This window comes from Dinoponera quadriceps, unplaced genomic scaffold (genome assembly GCF_001313825.1).
Source record: "Dinoponera quadriceps isolate SergipeBrazil2010 unplaced genomic scaffold, ASM131382v1 scaffold1252, whole genome shotgun sequence".
NCBI lineage: Eukaryota > Metazoa > Arthropoda > Insecta > Hymenoptera > Formicidae > Dinoponera > Dinoponera quadriceps.
In genome coordinates this window covers 1,416,852-1,435,957 of record NW_014555363.1, presented here as the reverse complement: position 1 = coordinate 1,435,957, position 19,106 = coordinate 1,416,852, and the positions used below count along the sequence as shown (strand labels likewise).

General features: G+C 43.3%; 1 protein-coding gene across 1 annotated transcript in view; it reads left to right on the top strand.

The window, feature by feature from the left end:
- Positions 1–374: 374 nt before the first annotated feature.
- The window catches only part of LOC106744010, a 31,145-nt gene continuing 12,413 nt past the window's right edge, over positions 375–19,106 (top strand). The window contains exon 1 of the mRNA XM_014618392.1: positions 375–434. The gene's annotated coding sequence lies outside the window, so the exon portion shown is untranslated. The remainder of the gene's footprint in view (positions 435–19,106) is intronic.

Here is a 19,106-nt window from a genome sequence, read left to right as displayed (position 1 = left end):
TCTGTGCTGCGCGGGTCGAACTCGACAGTCGAGTTTGGAATGCGCGCCAGTCGAACGAGTTCAGTTACATTGACGTATAATAACCAGACTGTGCATTCAGTTGAAAAGTTGTCAAATATTAGAAAGAGATAATTGCTATACGGGCATCATTTTGTCTTCGTCTGATAATGTATGGAGATTTTAGTCCCACTATGAAAGGATTCTTTACCTACACGTCTTTAGAAAAAGATGGAATTGTATCCGTATAGCAACTATCTCTTTCTACTTTCGGACATGTTCAAACAAAGGAAGATATGAGACTGCGCGGTCTAGTTGTTATGCGTCTATGTTCAGTTGACTCATTCGGCTTCGAAGGATCGGAAGGAGGGAAGAATCGGTGTTCTTTTATGCTGAGAATGCTGTCGACAATGGCTGCTGAACGCCTGCAGTATTGGGTGAGCCTTGATATCCAGCAATCTTCTTTGTATCTGGTAACATAAGAGACTCGCTAATTCTGGAAATAACTCGAGAACGCCGAGAATGACTATTGTTAGACGCGATTGAATTTACGACACAGTAATGGCGCCCAAAAATGCTTCGGATTGAGATACGTGAAATACGAACTTCATACGTATAATAATGTGGGAGGATCATAAAATATTATTCGACCATAGAAAGGAAATAAGTAACAATTAATGCAATATGAGAGTATTACTTTAGTTAGGAAGTAGATTCATTTGTATTATTACCGAAATAACGATATGATTTTAGATATCGGATTATACGCGGATAAGAAGCTCTCGATTGGAAATTGTTCGAAATTTATCGTCTTTTTCCCAATGTGACATCTATAACTCCGCGTTTAAACGTTCTCTGATCATTTTCTTCGACTACACCGATGGACTTATTGTCCATCGGTGGAATTGTTCCATGATAACCTACGTGTATATTCGAGGGAAATATCGACCACAGCTGACGGTCTTATCAACGAACGTATGCTTCGAAACAGTTTGAAACAGTCGGTAAACACGCAGCAGTCGGTAAATTCATAAACGCATCGATAAGCTTTTTCATTTATTCGCCGAGTGACTTCTTGTAGAACGTATGTAACCTAATATCTATTGATTATTTTTTGAAAAGGTCTCTTCGCACCTTTTTCTTAGGTAATTTTACAACAAAAAATAAATATTCTTTGTGGTTAATTTGCGTACTATTTATGACACAAATTATCCCAGTGAACAGAGTGTAATATGTAACATACCTGTTAATTGTAATTTTCTGCTCAATAATGTAACTGATACATAACATATGCATTATATAATAGTCACATTGTTGAATAGGAAATTACAACTAACAGATATGTTACATGCTACGTTGTATTTGCTTATGGGATGTTATTAAAAAAAGAAACGTAGAAACAATGTACGAGGTAGCGAAATAAAATGGAGCGAGGATGCCGCGAATCTTGAGGCAATCCTGGTCGTTCCTAAAAATAATGCGGTAACACGCGGCGGCACATTCGTGCAATTTTTGGCCGAGTGGAGGCTCCTCTCGCTTCGTTGATGTAGCTTTCTATCGATTTTTGGAACGGTTAAGTGTCCAACCTCGATAGAGTCTGCGTCGCGACGTTCGGCGCCGTGAAAAGGGCAACGACCAGAATATGGTTACGAGCTCTACGATCGAATTTGGTCGTCCAGCGGAACACATTTTCACCGAGAAACACCGAGTAAAACCGTAGTAAAATATACGAAATTCCATATACAGCGATCCGAGATCTAATTATGCCGTCAGCTCATTAATCCCCCATTTCAATAATCTCCCAGACTTTAATAGGTGTTCATTAACCCTTTCGCGGCGGAGTGCTCTGGAAAGAGTTGCGCTCTAAGCAGCCGATGCCAGATCGACCGCGCGGACCAAATACGCGAGTCGTTCCGAACGCAGTGTGTATATAATATTTGACTATGTAAAAAAAACCTTTGCACAAGAAGCGTATGCTGCTAGCACGTCAAAAACAACTTAATGGACATTAATGGCAGTTGTTGATAACAAACGAACAGCGCCTTCATACGAAAAGAGCGGCTTCGGATGGGCGCCATCTGGCGCTGTTCGTTCACCGCGGGTAAATTTGCCTGAGCGCCGAACGGCGCTGTTCGCTGAGAATGAGAATCTATAGCTGAGCGCCTAAAGGCGCTGTTCGCCGCGAAAGGGTTAATCGGTCATAATTAATTTGTAATCGACGTAATTGTAAATTAATGAATACCGTCACCTCGATATCACGAGGAGTGCATTTTAGTTTTATTTAAACGAGACAGAGAGAATAACAACAGCGATGTTCGAGTGAGTCAGAAATTACACGGAAGAAATAACTCAGTTCTGCAATTCAATGAGGACCAGATGAAAACTCGGTGACGAGAAATAATAACTCAATGGCAGGAAATATCTGTGTTATCGCGATTCAGAACATTCGTGTGAACATTTAGCCACATTAAAATTCGATTGAGACAACAGAGAGCAATTAATCGAATAAAAACCTTCAGAAATCTTTCTATTCCGACAACCGAACTCTCGTCCAATCCCCGGGTAACGAAAGATTTAGTTACACCAATGGAATTATTTTTTTCGTGTAATATAATAACAATAACTTCATAATTATAATTTCAATTTCATATCGCTGTCGAATCGAGAATCCGTGGCGATCGGCTACGTGCGCCATGCGCGACATTGCTCGTCTTGTTTCCACGTGCTATCGCATACATCGTAATTTTGTACATGTCAGGCAGCTTGCAATGTAACAATGAGATACCTCCGTTCTCTGCCGTTACGTGTATGCCATCGCGTGGCGCCGCACGTGGCACGTGGATCCACGTGGATCCACATGGCCCCGAGTGTACAGATAAAACAGAGAGCCAAAACGCAATTACGTGACCCTTGCATTGCATTGTTCTAAATATCCGCCCCATTGTGTCGCGGCTCGGCTTCGCCGAGAGGAAACTGCCAGCGACGTTCTGGCACAATCTTCCGTCCCGCGTTCAAAGCATATGCGAACATGCGATAAATAAACAACAAAGTCGAGTTAATCCGGCGAACAACACGTTGCTATTCGTCACGTTTCGCTCTAGGCGCGTGACGATGTCGGATTGGAAAATATCAGAAGGAAACGCGTGACGAATTTTCCTCACACTAACACCCGATACATTCGCTGCCACGTAGATACGCTGAATTTTCCATTCAGGCCAGATTTCGTTCAGTTCCATTCAGGCCAGTTTGATATTGCGACTCCAAAACGATATGTAAACATGAAATGACATTTTATTGTGAGACGCACGTTATTTGACAAACAAAATTCGACCTATAAGAGGACAACGGATTACCGTTCTTTAAGAAGTCGCGTATAATTAAGCTCGAAACGTGTTAATTTTATTTTATCGTTTCCGAGAGTCGAAATTTTAACTCTATCTAAAAATCTTAATTCTTCAACATGCTTGGAGTTAAGATAGCAAAACAGGTTCGCACAATTTCAATTCTAGTAATTTAATTTACTCCCACTTTAACCCTAATGATGTCATAAATTTCCATTCTCACTGTTTTAGCATCGAAATAGGTTGCTCGAGGTAGTATCGAAATCAAATCTGTAGGATTAAAGGTGAAAGAAAGAAGTTAACAACAGTGCCGTCAAAGTAGATTTTTATTATTCTATAAGCCATCTAAATAGACGCAAACTATTTTCAAGAGCGTCAAAATATTAATAATAGTAATAATAATAAAAATATAGTAAAAGTATAAGTAATAGCGTCGAAATTTCAATTCGTGTTACCCGAATCCAGATTTTAGTTCTACGTTAAGTCTTCAAAGGGACACTATTGCACTCATTTGATACTATAAATAGGGAGTTATTACCGTTGTCTCCATTTGGAAACTTAATGTTTGACTAAAATTTTAACTCGGGACTCGACTGAAATCGCGAGCCGGCGCAAAGCTTCGGCTTTCGCAGGCTGGAGGAGAAAGACGATCGTGCTGATCGCGTTCGCTGATCGATCGCTTCCGGCGATCGTGTAACGATCAGTGCAATACTTGGCGTGTCATTGTGCGGCTCGCGTTCTTCACACAATTAAGGAAACTCTTCACCGCGGGGATCCACCGACGATTTCCGCTCGTTCGAACGCGGCCGCGATCCGTGAAAGTGCCGTACGCGCGATCGTAAAACACAGCACGACGCAACGCGGTCGCGACCGCTGCCCCCTTCACCGCACCGCGCACTCTTTTCGATATTGTTTACGAATCGCTATCACACGTCGCTTTCATTAATTAAGCAAGTGCGTCTCTCGGCGCATCCGCCATCTGATGCGCATACAACGTCGTTTATCGATTCCCTCGTACATACGCGCGAGATAAACGAATTATGTTTTTTTATTCACTTTTTTTTTGCGACTTGCCAGTCAGTCTATCCATGTTGAAACGTTGCGATCTCGATATTGCAGAATTAAATCTGTAATACGTGCGCGGTAGAACGCCTGCGGAATTTTCACCGTGTTATATTCCGATGACATACCTGCGATGTGCCCGATATCGATTTTACTCCGTCGCGACAGTTCACTGACTGATTCTGTAAAAGAAACTATTATCATCATTAACATTATCAGCATCTCACACTCTCTCTCTCTCTCTCTCTCTCTTTCTCAGTTAATGTATATGTTTTTGAATTAATAACGAATAGTTTCAGCAGTTTGCGTGAGTCGAACGATGCGCAAGGGCTTCAGCGCGTTCTTGAGCTCGCAGATTAAATAGATTTCGCTGAAAGCAACAAACAAATGAAATAAATAAACACATAAAATCGGAGTTGCGGAAATGAGATTCCCCGTGGGACAATTTCGGTAAATGCGCTTACGACATTCCGCTGAAATTTAAATATTCAGTGGTATCGTACGCATCACACAAAAAGCCATCGATTTCTCGTTAAGAGACGGGCGCGTTAAAACGGTGGTCATTATTCCTGGTTCACCCTCACCGGCGTGTCCGTCTCCGTCGAGAATGAAGTGTCGACAGTTCTGGGACGCCCGGTGAGGATTATGCATTTTACGAAGAAACGATTCCCTTTTAGTTTAATAAGAACGGGGACAGCTGACGGTCAATAAATACCGATGAGTCTACCGGCCGGCTATTTGGCAGCCGGGGCCGTCGGCGAGTTCCGAACTCTGAATCACGCAGCGGCACGGAGCCGCGGGGCTCGCGAAAATTTTCAAGCAGCGACGTTCCGAAAAGTCACGAAGTGAGACACACTCTCGGGAAACTCGGACCCGCGCCAAAAGCGCTCTTCTGCGAAGAAAGCGGTGACAAACGGTGTCGCGCGAACCTTGTACCCGAAGGGATCGCGTCGGGTGCAACGACCCGGTGCGACGATTAGAACGCGCAATAGCGCGATAACGGGCGGCGAAAAATCGCGGTCGATTCGCGGCTCTGATTCTGCTGTCCGATTTTCCGGAATCGCATCCGGAAAAAACGCGCGAGAAGCGCGTCGGTTAACCTCTTGAATGCTGCGGACACGTGCATGCGTCTAATGAATTCTACCTATGTGGACTGTGGACGCATATTTCGCGATGACTAAATAGAAATATCGCGAAGTCAGAAGTTCTCGGGAGGAAAGGAAAACCATTTTGAAAATCGCACGAATCATCAATTACTCGTGTCAGAAATTACAACTGTACGATTTCTCCTCAAATTCGGTAAATTCTTTTAAGTATCTCGTTGCTTCCGTTGCTTATCCGTCTTATTAATTATATAATTACATTAATAATTAAAGTAACACAAAATTTCAGTAGTTTTTAATACAAATTTTTTTATTGTGTACTTTATAATCGCAATCTTTCTCTTTTTGTTTTCTTCTGTCTTGTTTGATATTACGTATATCTCTTAGCTCTTATCTCATAATTACGTCGTTTTAGATACAAATGTAACATATTTATCCTATATATAAAAAGGGTTGCGTTTCCGTGAATAAATAAATAAACAAATTCATTTTGCTCTGAACGATCGAATTTTTTCTGTATTCTTTAGTTTCTTAAGATCTCGAGCAAAAACATAAAACACATTTATCAAGCCGAGAAAAGAAGAATTTCGAGTTTACCGAATTACATATCTGAAAGTGGCCATTTTGCAAATACGAGGTGTCACTTCTTAGCCACCGATGTGCGTCAGTAAAATTTCTTTGACTTATGTTCTCTACACAAATGATAGTTTTTCTATATAGTTTAACGACAGTAATACATTAAAATCTGATTTATCTCGATCTATTGCGTTCGATTCTTCAAGAAGTTACTTTTTTCATCGATTGACGCACGACAGTCCAAAGTATTCCGTGATCCCATCGATCGTTTAACTCTGAAGTACTCCGCATTCAAAAGATGAAATACGCCCTCTGAAACTGAGCTCCGAATTTTCCCGATGAAATGTCGAGCGACGTTGACGATCGGCGACATGGATCTATCGATCTACCCCGTCTGTTCATTCGTCGTTCGACGGAAACCGTTGATCGCCCAGTGCGCCCAGAATAGCCGCCAGGACGGGAAAACTGGAACTTGGTAGCTCGATAAACCGGTTCTAATCATGTCGGCGAATCGATATCTTATCGCCTCTATCGCATTAATTGAATATGGGGTCGTAGGTACCATACTGCCATTGCTTTTATCGCCCTTTTGCCTGACCGAAGGGAGGAAAGGGAACTGGTTAATCCCCGATTGAGATTTTAAGAAGCATGCAGGTTCCATGAAACAAGCTTCACGGAACGCGAGTTCTGGTTCAATCGAAGTACTCATAACGTGTAGATATAATTAACATCTACACGGAGAAAATATTATAGTAAAAATTACCACAAAATTTTATAATGTTGGACCATATCGGAATTACGATTGAAATTATCACGTGTATGTTGTAACCTTTCGTGATGTGTACAATAAAATACATTACTAAAGATTACAACGCACATCATAATCTCAGTTACAATTCCGGTATGGTGCAACATTACAAAGTTTTGTGGTAATTTTCCCAATAATATTTTCTCCATTTGGCTTGATTGAATTCTCAGTGTGATTGAAGATAAAGCGACTTTCTCGATTTGGAAATTATTCTTACTTTAGAATATAATGATTAGTCCGCTTCTACGGAAGTAACTCAATTTCGTTCGTGGTAGTCGCGTGATCGGGGCGTTTCGGTTGGAAACGCGGAAAAACGCGATCGATCGTCGTCTCATCCGCGACGATGAGAGAAGCGTGTCACGCACGTACTTGTCGCTATAAATAGCCGTTAATCGTCGTACCGCGCCACTGAAAAACCTCACTACGTGAGGTAACGCGTAAGTCGATCCTACGTAATCATTATGAAAATCCTTTTTCCGAGAACCATGACGGCGGATATTTTCATCGGGATCTCTTTAGATTCGCGGTATTATTGGAGGATACTGCATATCGATAAAATTTGGATGCGAATCCGAGGGCTCGAGTAAACGAGTTTGTTCGATCGAGTTGCGAATCAATTTAATGAAATTGATGGTTCAAGAACTGCGGTGACGAAGGGCGGTGAAGGAGGCGTTTCGAGAACATGATCTCGAAATGTAAGAATCAGCTGGTCGATTCTCAAGTCGAAAAAAATTTTACTTCTACATTAAATACTATTTTAGTTTTGCACTAAGTCTTCAAAGCACTAATAGTACTCCTTTGACGCTACACTAAAAAAACGAATTTAGTTGAACAATTACTAAGATTTGGTTAAATAGTTTCACCTAAATTATTTGGTTATTGCAACCAAATCATTTAATTACTATATACTATATATAGTATAAATTACTACAGTGCAATATAAAGTATTAAATGATTCAGTTATGGCAACCAAACATTTTGTTGAACTATTTAGCCAAATCTTGATAATTGTACCCTTTTTTCAGCGTACAAATGGGACGTTACTTCCGCTTTCTCTACTTAAAAACTTAAGGTAGAACTAAATAGACTTAATGTAAGATTAAATTTTCGACTTGGGTCGTGTTACAATTGCAAAAACGAATTTGCTGGAAATTTTATTGATCAACATTTAGTGAATTTGCTCACTTTTGTAATTCTTACTATGTTATGAAATACATAACCGATCCCCAGGTCGCTTCTATTCTCGACAAAGGAATTGTCGTTCCGCGATATTGTCACTTTATTTGTAACGCGACTCAATGCCCGTCGGTGCAACGGGTCCGTCCAGTACGTAGCATGCGGCACGAGCCAGAACGAAATGCGTGCATTCCGTGCACTTACTATGCAGCACCGTATATAGTTCCCTTTTTATCCTGCTCCATGCGACGCATCGATGTTCAAACTCACCCATTTGTTCATTTCTGAAACGTCGTAATGAATTATTATCACCGTCGCTGTTTATTTATACATCAGACATTTAGAATAAATTCCAAGAATACCAACCAAGCAGTGGCGTACGTACACACATACACAAAGTGCGTAACACAATAGCAAAAAGAAGATCACCAGATGTATTATTATTATTATTATTATATAAAATTAAAAGAGTAGAAGATAAAAGTCGACAATTGACAAAAGATTTGAGATGATGACATACTTGAAAACTTTGCTGGCAAAATATTGACTTACTTCTGCAAAGCTTACATCGTGTGGAATTGTAATTGATTTTACAAAGAGAACACACGCGAAAATGAATTGGAGCATCGCTCGATATATGACGAAAACGACTAAAAATTTCAAAACTGACACCTCCAGCTATCAGTTAACGCAAATATTTACATGATACCGGAATCCCGCAGCTCGTACATATCGAATGTGTGAATGCTTCAATTATAAAGATTTTGAAGAATTTTTTTACACCTTTTCAATAAAATTTAGAGGCTTAAAAAGATACGAAAATAGTAGTTGCAAAGAAATTTGTATATATTTTAGTTGGATTTCCTGTTAAATAAACATGGTAAAACGCACGTGCATCACATTTGCATTTATAACCCATTTATATTTACGTAAAATCTATCTAAGAAATATACAAAAATAGCGTTATTTACGTAATATAACATCTTAAGGATCATCTCCACATTATCGACGCTTATCAAGTTCGTCACTGCATTCGCTTAATGACCGAGCGACTGCGTGAAAATTAATGGCTTCTTGGATAGTCATAAATTAAATATTGAGGTAAAACCCAAGTCAACCCCCCTGGGAGGCGAAAAGGGAGCGGCACGTATTTTCCCTTCCTGTAAAGCGCGAGAAGTGCCGGAAAAATTACGCGGTGTTTTCGACCGGCACCACTTGCTACGGCTCTGATTTACGACGTGTAGCCGCGTATTATGGACGTCGGGAGAGCCGCGCTCCCGATGACATCTCTTGGAGCAGCGCACGCGCTACGCGCGGTTCGCGCGCGCGCGCTATAAATAGCGGCGGTGAAAGTTTTCGCGGGCAGTACTTTGCGCGCAAGCGACCGGTAAATATCGTCAGTGCTTTGCGGAGAGTACAGCGAAGTATATATAGAGGGAGTGAGAGAGGATTACAGGCATCACACACGCGTTCTTATCTCTCTTTCTCGAGGTTCCCTTTCGTTTCGCTCGAAAACACGCTTTCGCTCCAGGCGACGCAAGTTCGAGCTTCGACGTCTCGTGCACGCAAGGCTCCTCGACTGTTTCTCCGTCCGTCTCTCTCTGTCACGGTGAGCTTCACACGCGCTCACGCACGCACTCACAGCGGTCGACCTTCCGCGGTCATCGACGAAGTCGTCGTCAAGGCGAACGAGAAAGGATACAAGAAGCCCGGTCGCAGGCGAAAGAGAGGAGCAGGATGCCGGCCAACGTAGCGATGCACACCAACTTCCTGCAATTCAACCAGTCGAGTCTGAAGGACTCGAACGTGGACTCCTGCTGGAACACCGAGAACATGAGCGGCTACATGACCTTGGTCGGGCCGAACGGTCATCGACAGGGCGTCCAGGTGAAGGTCTACCGCACCAGCGTGGAACATTTCGCCGTGATCTGCCCGCAGAAGAAGGTATGCCGGCCGCTCGGCGTGCTGAACCTCAGGAACACGACGATCGAGCGCTACGGCGAGGAGGGCTTCCTGGTGAGACAGAAAGGCTTCGACTCGCCGATCGCGCTGACCTTCCTCATGGAGAACAAGAAGGAGCTCGAGTACTGGATACTCGCCTTCACCGCCAGGAACAGCCCGCTGATGCACCAGAGCAGCTTGCCGATCGTCGAGGAGGAGGAGATTTAAAGGGGACCCGGTCACCGAGCACAGTCACGCGTCGTGTCCGTCAGCTGTGTCGACACGACGGTTGGTCGAAAGCCAAACGAAAGCACGAGCTCTCGTGCTCCTCGATGGGAGGAGGAGGACCGTCACCGGCTCTCCGTATGGGAGGACTCGGCGAATATCTCTTCGCGATACCTCCGCGAACGTTACCGTGACGAGGGAAAGGGTGGGTGTCGCCGTGTGCAGTTTTCTCGGTGAACCGCGTGGTGCGGCGGGTGTTACCCGGTGTACTCTCCTCTTCTCCCTAAGAGCAAGCTCTTCCGGACTGCCGAGAGAGCGGAGCGAGCGGTGGACCTTGAAGGAGAACGAGAGAGACCTAAAGGTCTCGCTCGGCCGGGAAACTCGACCGGGATCGATCGGGTGCAGTGTACGGTGCCAAGAGTGACAGACGAGGGACGATCAATCGCGCGTGCGAGAGAGAAAGAAAGAGAGAGAGAGAGAGGAATCACCTTGCACTCCTGCCGGATCATCGCGCACGTTACCGCGATCGGCGGCGGTCGTGTCGCGAGGCCATGTTGGCATCAGACCCTAGCAGCCAGCATCATCGATCCCGGCCAGCTGTGACCAATCGCGGCGTACCTTTCAACCGGAGCCAGACCGACGAGAGGAGGAGGAGGAAGCGGAGAGGAAGAGGAAGATGAGGAGAACGAAGAGGAGAAGGACGAGCTGCGAAGGAGGGTGGAAGGGAATAGGCCAGACGAGCGGCATTTTTCCTGCGGGACTGCCTACGCGTCGGCAGCAGCGCCGCGCGGCTGGCGTCGCTCGTCCTCTTTCTACGCGGGGAACAACCGTTAACTGCGACCTGGCAACCGTCGTGGTCCTGATCCGCGCGCGAGCGAGCGACCCGGCCGGCCAGGAAGAGCCGGCCTTTCCCGAGGACCTTTCCCGCGAGACACGAACACGCCTTCGTTTCCTTTCGTTCGCGCTTGGCTTCCCCCGGGCACCTTGACGCGCGCGAGGCCTCGACCGCCCAATTATTACCGTAACCGAATCGAGACTCTCGAGCCTGATCTCGTTGAATGTTAATGAGCGCCGCCGCCGTGCTTCCTTTTCGTGCTTCCTTTCTGAGCGTGCGCGCGCGCCCGCTCGCGTCCACGACCCCGAGAAGCGAGAGAACGCGCGGCGCGCTCGCGGTTGTTGCTTTTCTTCTCGTTCCTTCTCTTTCTTTCTCTCCTGCGTTCTTTCCTCCCGTCGGAAGGTTCTTCCGGTAATTCGCCGCGACAGGGCGAAGCGCGCTCATACGTACACATATACACCGTCGATTCGTTTATCGATATTATAAGTTTCCGCGACGGACGTATCGTCGCTTCCTTTCGACGCACGCTTCGGTAGAGAATCATCGTCTCATTCGGTTTCTTCCCGGAGGCGAGAAATCGGTAACGCGCGACTTATGTACACTATTCCAGACGTGAGATCGGGCTCGGTATCTCCGGCGATTCTGGCGAGCGACGGAATAATCTTGATTTCGCACAAGCGTCACCTGTAACTTCGGTTCCTATAGGGAGAGAAATATATTGACGATATATCGATGATCTCGCGTATCCTTCCGATTGTTTTCAGCAAAATTTTTCTCCACGACCGCTCAGAATTTCGCACAAAAGCCCATTCGCGTCGTCGCGATCAGCGCTGAACGTGGCAATCTTATATCTTAGGCGGATACTTAACACATATAAACGACTGATTAGAATCGGAGCGCCACGTTTGACTCTGAGAGAGCGAACTGTGAACGCGGACGGCCGATAATCTCGGAATTTACTCGCACAGGTGGACTGTGTTAACGGGACCGTTCGTGAGAAATCAGCCGGGACGTTTGTAAAAGATCGATATAGCCTTTATCGTCACATAAGTACCCCTAAGTCGTCTTGTGGTAAACTTTAAGATTGTCTGTGATATTACGTAGACGATGACACACCGTCGTTGCGATAGGCATCGAGATATACCCCCCCCCCTCCCCCCTAGCGTAGAATAGCGAATCGTCCGCGAGATACGAGAACATCCCACGAAACAACTCTGCGGGCCCACCTTTGCGATTACGAGCGACGACGACGACGATAAAACTCGGGCCATAACTCGTAATTGCAACGGAGGTCTCCCGCGAGAGAAGGAAACAACTATATGGAAGTCTGACTAGGGAAAAGGATCATCGGCAAATCCTTCGGCGCGTTTCCGAACGTCGTTCCTGTTTATACAGGTCGGCACGAAACATTGTTTCACCGATATTCCGCGAAATTCCCCACAACAGCCGATTACCATGCGAAGAAGGCGTTAACAGTGAAGTATCGCGGCACGGTGCGACGTATCCTTGTAAATAGTTAGATAGACGACGAGCGTGCGATTGTACGATCGAGTATCGAGCGTTAGAGGGTGTGAGAGAGAAAACGGTAGATAGAGATGAAGAGGAAGAGAGCGGGAGAGGGGTAGATAGATAGATAGATAGAGAAAGAGGAGTGGACTTCGTCGTGATTTCCTATTAGATCTACCTAGCCTACTCTAGATAGTCTTTTGAACTTTTTATAAGAGCATGACCATTGAGCTACTACTTCCGAGAGTTCTTCCGTTTAGTCTCATTTCCCGGTTAGGATTCATAATCATATACGCCTAAACAGAGACATACACACCGACATACATACATATGTACACCTATAAACATATACTTACACATATATACAAACGTATATATATGTATACGCAATTACACCTTTGTACATAAAATATACTACGATAATAAATGTAGTCAATGTGTCTTGAAATCGCGTTATTTGTTTGCTGTTCCGCAAACCTATCCCCGATTAAATGCGCACGATCGCATCCACTTTCACGAATGGTACGATTTCTCGCGCCATAAATTGTTATTAATCCCGGACAAATTCGTGCGCTTCGGGACACCTCGCACTACGTGCTGCGAAATTTCCGGCATCCGGGGAATTTCCTACCGAGTGCCGCCACAATATCGATCGCTCCGCGGCACACGCAGTGTTCCTCCTCCTGTTTAAATCCGCGTAATTTGAACGCCGTTATCAGCGGTAGACGCGAATATTTTCGACGAGTCGGTCTGTTTCCAGCCGATAGTCCGATTATCGCACGAGAGGCAAAAGGACACCTTTCGGGCATTGTGCTACCGTGAACACCGCGAGATTCCTGTTCCAGAACCGGCTCGGTAGCGTTACGTTTCCGGTTTGCATTTAGCAAGTTTTACGAGAGCGTGTAGAACGAGAGAGAGGCCACAGTTACTCGGGATGTTACTCGAGTTCTCTTGAAGAGCACCGTATCGCGCTGAAATAAAAAGAAGCACGCCGCCGTGGTGATAAGTAGAAATGTGTTTTCCCTTATTTATATGTTCCAAAGGTTTCCATTAATAACGTATCGCACACGATGCGCGATACGTGCGACAAAAATATCAAGTTATGAATCGCACCGCGCGACTATTTCCAACGCAATAATCGTAACATAAATGTGCAATCGAGACGCAATATTTTCACAGACGCAAAACATTCTCTTCGAAATGATTTAATTCTAACTTTATCCTAATACATATTTCCATTATTCAAATTTACTTTCTACATATTTATGTTTATATTTATTTACTTTTTATTATTTTATTCTCTGTCATATCTGTTATATTGAAATTTAGGTGCGTTATTTCTATTTTATGTCGTACCGTGTTCACGAATTTTATTAATATTCCGATTTATCATTTAACTTATTATTACTTAAGGATTATTTAACCGTGCTTTAAGCGGAGCTCTCCAAATTTCTTGATTTTGTTTCTCCACATTATTATTCAGCTGCTTTAGTCGACGGGAAAGTCAGTGTCTCTGTCTCTGTTTTGACCGACGTACCTCGGCGGTTGATAAATCGTGAGGTTATTAATATAAGCGTGCTCCGGCCGATCGATACTTTATTTCCCGAGGCTTCTGCGTACACTTTCGTGGAAGTCGCGTATGAACGCATGTAACATTTGCGAAGATTATTAATTTCGCCGGGGAAAGCCACGTGACCACGGACAACGTCGTACGCCGTAATACACGTGCGAAAACACGACGCGGACTCCCATATAGACAATAAATAACTATTTTTATCAATCGGTAAATATATATATATATATATATATAATGCGTATGTACGATACTCGCTTGAACTCTCTCGTGGGACCTCACAGAATTCCTACGCTCGTGTATCACCGAGAAGCGGTGAGTTCTTCCTCCCTTCGCGCTCGCAAGGTGTCTCAACGGTTTTTGCGCATCTGCGGCACTTGGAGATCGGACGGTAAAAGAGAAGAGGGCTGCTACTATTGTATCGCACGTACCGAAATGTATATCACCTTGCACCCTTCGAAGAAACCGGCGCCATTGTGCAGGAATTTACATCGCTTCTCGGGGGAACGCGTCGACATGACTAATAATAAAGGCCACTTCGTACACGTGCCGATAAGAACGTAGAATTTGTCTTAATTCTATATTAAAATTCAGTCTGCGTTAACGCCACGTTGTCTCGCAGTTTGCACGTTAATCAGTACGCTCGTTCACTTCGCAACCTCGTAAAATCGTCACGCGCAAAGGGAGGCAGGAGGCAACGTTCTCGAGTGTGTTTCTCGCGGTTGTCTGGAAGTAAGTGTCTCGTGCGAAGGTGGAATTGTACAATCGTGGGAGCTCGTATCGTACAATGGGCTCGCGAGAGATAGGAAAAATCGTCGAGCACGCTGAGAGCGTCTTGGCACCGCGCCTGTATTCGACACGCAGGCTGCCTTCTTCCTATAAATCGCGTGACTCGCAAATCGGAGGACAAGAATCGCAATCGCGCGCGCCACGAATCGTTTGAAACGTGAGACGCCCCGCAAAAACTGGACGCCGTGGTTTCCCATCCCCCTTCTCTCTTTCTCTTCCTCTCCTCTCTTTTATGAATGCATAGATTACAAGGAGCGTTCCGCGAATCGATGAAAGCAAATACGAGTTTTCGCGATTGAGTAGGTGTGCATTGCCCATCGAGTATATCCAGTGATCGCCCACGGTGTTCCTGAGAAATAAAATGAAATAAAAGTACGAAATACAAGGAAAATCATCGTGTAATTAGGAGTCGCGAAATAATACTTTGTGGTACGATCGATGTCGTCTGCCAACCCGAGTCGAGATTTTGGCTCTTGTTGAACCGTTAATTTTACGACACAGTAAGAATTGCAATAGCAAAATACACTGAGAAAAAGAAAATTGAAATTTTGCGTAAATGTTTCTTGTGATATTTTCTTCGATATTTATTAATTAGAAAAAAAAATTTGACTACGATGACGAAATATATATTTTGGTGAAATATACTTAAGTTTTCTTAATTGGTTTATTTGCTTATTTCTGTGAAATTTTATATTTCACAAATAAATGTTTAAGTCTTTTTTTTCTTGGTAGCAGTTTAATTTAAATTCCAATAATATAATTTATTCCTACTTTGACTCTGATATGTCTTAAATTTCCGTTTCCGCTGTTTTAGCGTCAAAATTTGTCGTTCAAAGTAACATTAACATAAATCTGTAGAATTAAAGTGTAATTATCGTCAAAGTGAATTCTTATTAATCTACAAGCCAATAGGCGCAAATTATCCTTAAGAACCTCAAAGTAGCATCAAAATTTCGACTCGGGAAATCAAATTTCTGAACACCTTCTTGATTATATTTCTCAAGATTTCTGTACGTTTCCTACATATGCTAATGTATCGTAGAAACTCGTGGAAAGTGGCCATGAATTAAACTGGAGTAATTCAGTTCATCGAGCGCGACTAATAGATCGAAAAAGTTTTATACCAGCTTCGCCTTTTCCGCACGTGCGCGTGTATAATTGCGCCATACGAATCGTAACTTGTGCTTAAGAAAATGGCTGTATAACGACGTGTTATACGCAGTTACATAAAAACTTCTGTGTTTGATTATATAGCATAACGAAGACAACTCGCGCTTCCGGGAATCAGCGCCTTGTCACGTCTCCATTACGAGTTTGCGTGTATACCTGTTTTGTTCATCAGAACTCGCTACGATTCTTGGCAGGAGTCAGTCTCGCGTAAACTCATTTTCAGAGACGTCGAGAAGATAGACACACCCGAATCGAAATTTCAATGTTACTTTGACACTCTTAAAGACAGTTTGCGTATTTAGACGGCGTATAGATTAGTGAAAAGTTACTTTGACGAAATTACACTTGTCAACTTCTGTCTTGAATTTTTTATACCTAAGGTCCTATTGTAAAACAATCTACTAAATAATCTATTCACTAAAAACAGCGGAAACGGAGATTTAAGGCATCGTGGTTAAAGTGGGAATAAATTATATCATTAGAATTGAACTCGTTTTGCTATCTTAGCTACTATTATGTTGCGAAAGTAAAGGTTACTACAATTAAAGGTTATTAGAATTAAAATTAACAGGAGGGTCCAAATTTCGACTCGGATACGTACACGTGCGACGCGCAACGTGCAAAAACAAAGACCACAATCGTGAAAGTTATATTTTTATAAATTGTGGCTCATCAATTTTTCCGTCTGCGTAGTCTTAAAACCCTTTTAACTAAGAATCGACTCCTTTGTATAAATTACGGATACCACCTTTCACCTTTAGGCGGTAATAGCTTTTGCAGCAACATACATCGCAGCAGCGGGTCCGAGCCGTTCTCCTCTTCTTTCTCTTTTTCTCTCACGCGCGTATACTCTTTAAACTGAATTATTTTCTACCTGCTGCGGACTAAAAGCACATTTACCAACACCTTTCCGAGTGGCACAAACCACCTAATGTCGCCTTAAATTTTTATCCACCGAAAAACGATAACAGAGGAGATTTTTTCACTCCATCTGAGCGGTATTTATTGCAAATATGTCCGCGGATAACGAGAGAATGCACTTATTTTGCTTTTTGATTTTTTCACGCAGAAGATCTTCAAAAGTAAACGCTGATATCATTTATTCGTTTTATGTGAGTTCGGCAAGGATATTCTATAGAGAAAAGTAATATTTTGCTGTTGTAGCGAAACCACAACGTAGTTATTGCATATTCATTGCAGTAGCACAATTTAATTAACATAAACCAAATTAGCGAAAAAACGTTCGATTCGTTCATTGTCACGTTAATTCAACTTATCTTTTTTCTCCGTGCACGGTTAAAATTTACACACTCTTTTCAAGCTTATAATTTGAGAAACCACGTTTACGTCATAAAACGTAAGCGATAAGAAACGTTGCAATTTGTAAAAAAAACCCTGCTCGAAACGAATAGACCACGTCAAATCGATCGATATCCGACTGAACTTTTCATCCGTGATACGAAATCAAGTCTCGAGTCATCGGATTTATTGTCGAGACTGCAATTGGCAATTCGGCGACCACGTTTTCCCGGAAGACGTATTGAGAGAAATATTTGACATCGTGTCGGTGATGCCAATTACGTTTGATTTACGTTCCGGGAGACGTCAGGCTTGGTACATATTGACAATGCGAGTATACCGACGGTCTTATGCGTTGCGCGCACCTGTTTGAGATTTCAAGATAATATTGCAGAAAGCGCCGTAACCCTACGAATCTCTCGTGTACGAATCGAACGATCGGAGGTTCGCGACACTTGTCCGGTAGAAATAGTGGAGACGACGGTAAACACACGTCGAATACACGCGGGAAGCAACGAACCGTGTCGATCACGGCGCGAGATTGATTGATCGATTGATGTGACAAGTTGCAAAACACTCCGTCGTTTCGTGAATAAGCGTATTAAGGAAAATACTGGACTATTAATACGAAGCAACGAAGGAAAATAATCCGACCAGCGGCTTTGAGTTCTCCTTAAAGAGCAGTGACATTATACATCTCTTTGCGATTACCGTTAAGTGATGCGTATATTTTTGCCCGAGCAATTTTGCATCGGCTGTAGCGATGACTAAAATATCGTGAAATATTCGATTGATAAGATAATATATGCTTTCTGCGATGCGATCAAATCGATAAGGAGATATTTTCACAAAAGCGACGGAAATGTCTTTCTTTCGACAGAGAGATATTGGGTCAGTCAAAAAGTTCGATTTTCGGTTCGATTTTCAATAAGGACGTTTCTGCCCCTTACTGAGAAATCCATTTAGTTGATTCAACTAAATGGATTTCTCAGTGCAGAGACGCTAAATAGAACTAAAGTTTCTTCATAAATTAAACCTACATTGATCCTCCAGAACCTATAGATGTTAGAAAATTCGAGTCAAATGTAGATCTAAAATTTCAAGTGATAACGAATAATCGTAATGAGCCATTTAGCCGACGAATAATATATTTGTGTTGAACGCGATAAAATCGGAATTTCACTTCGATAAAAACCGAACTGTATTTCTCGACTGACCCGGTGCATGTTATAACATAAAAGAAATATTGGTGGAAAAAGGCGTACTTATTACACGAGCACCGACATCATTTGCACGATTGCTTAAGCCGCGTCGGGTTTGCTAGATCTCTCGCGGAAAAACGCTGTAATTCTGTTCGCAATTGTTCGCGAACGATCCGCCGCGAACATTACGCAACGGGTTGATAAAAACGGCCGCGAGTTTCGACGACGTTATACAATCGGTGGATATAATAAAAATGCGCTCGCGCGATGAGTGAATTGCGCGCGCACGCAGAGTTACTGTTAGGTCGATGTAAACCATGCTCGCGGCGTAACGAATTCGAACGAACGACGAATATAACGACGTTATCTCTTTTTTCACTAAATGCAGAGATAAATGGTGCATTGCGGTGTCGCATATTTTTAAGCACATTATTGTTCACACGTGCCAATTTGGTTGTCGAGTCAATATTATTGAGATTATTGAATTACATTACACCATTGTT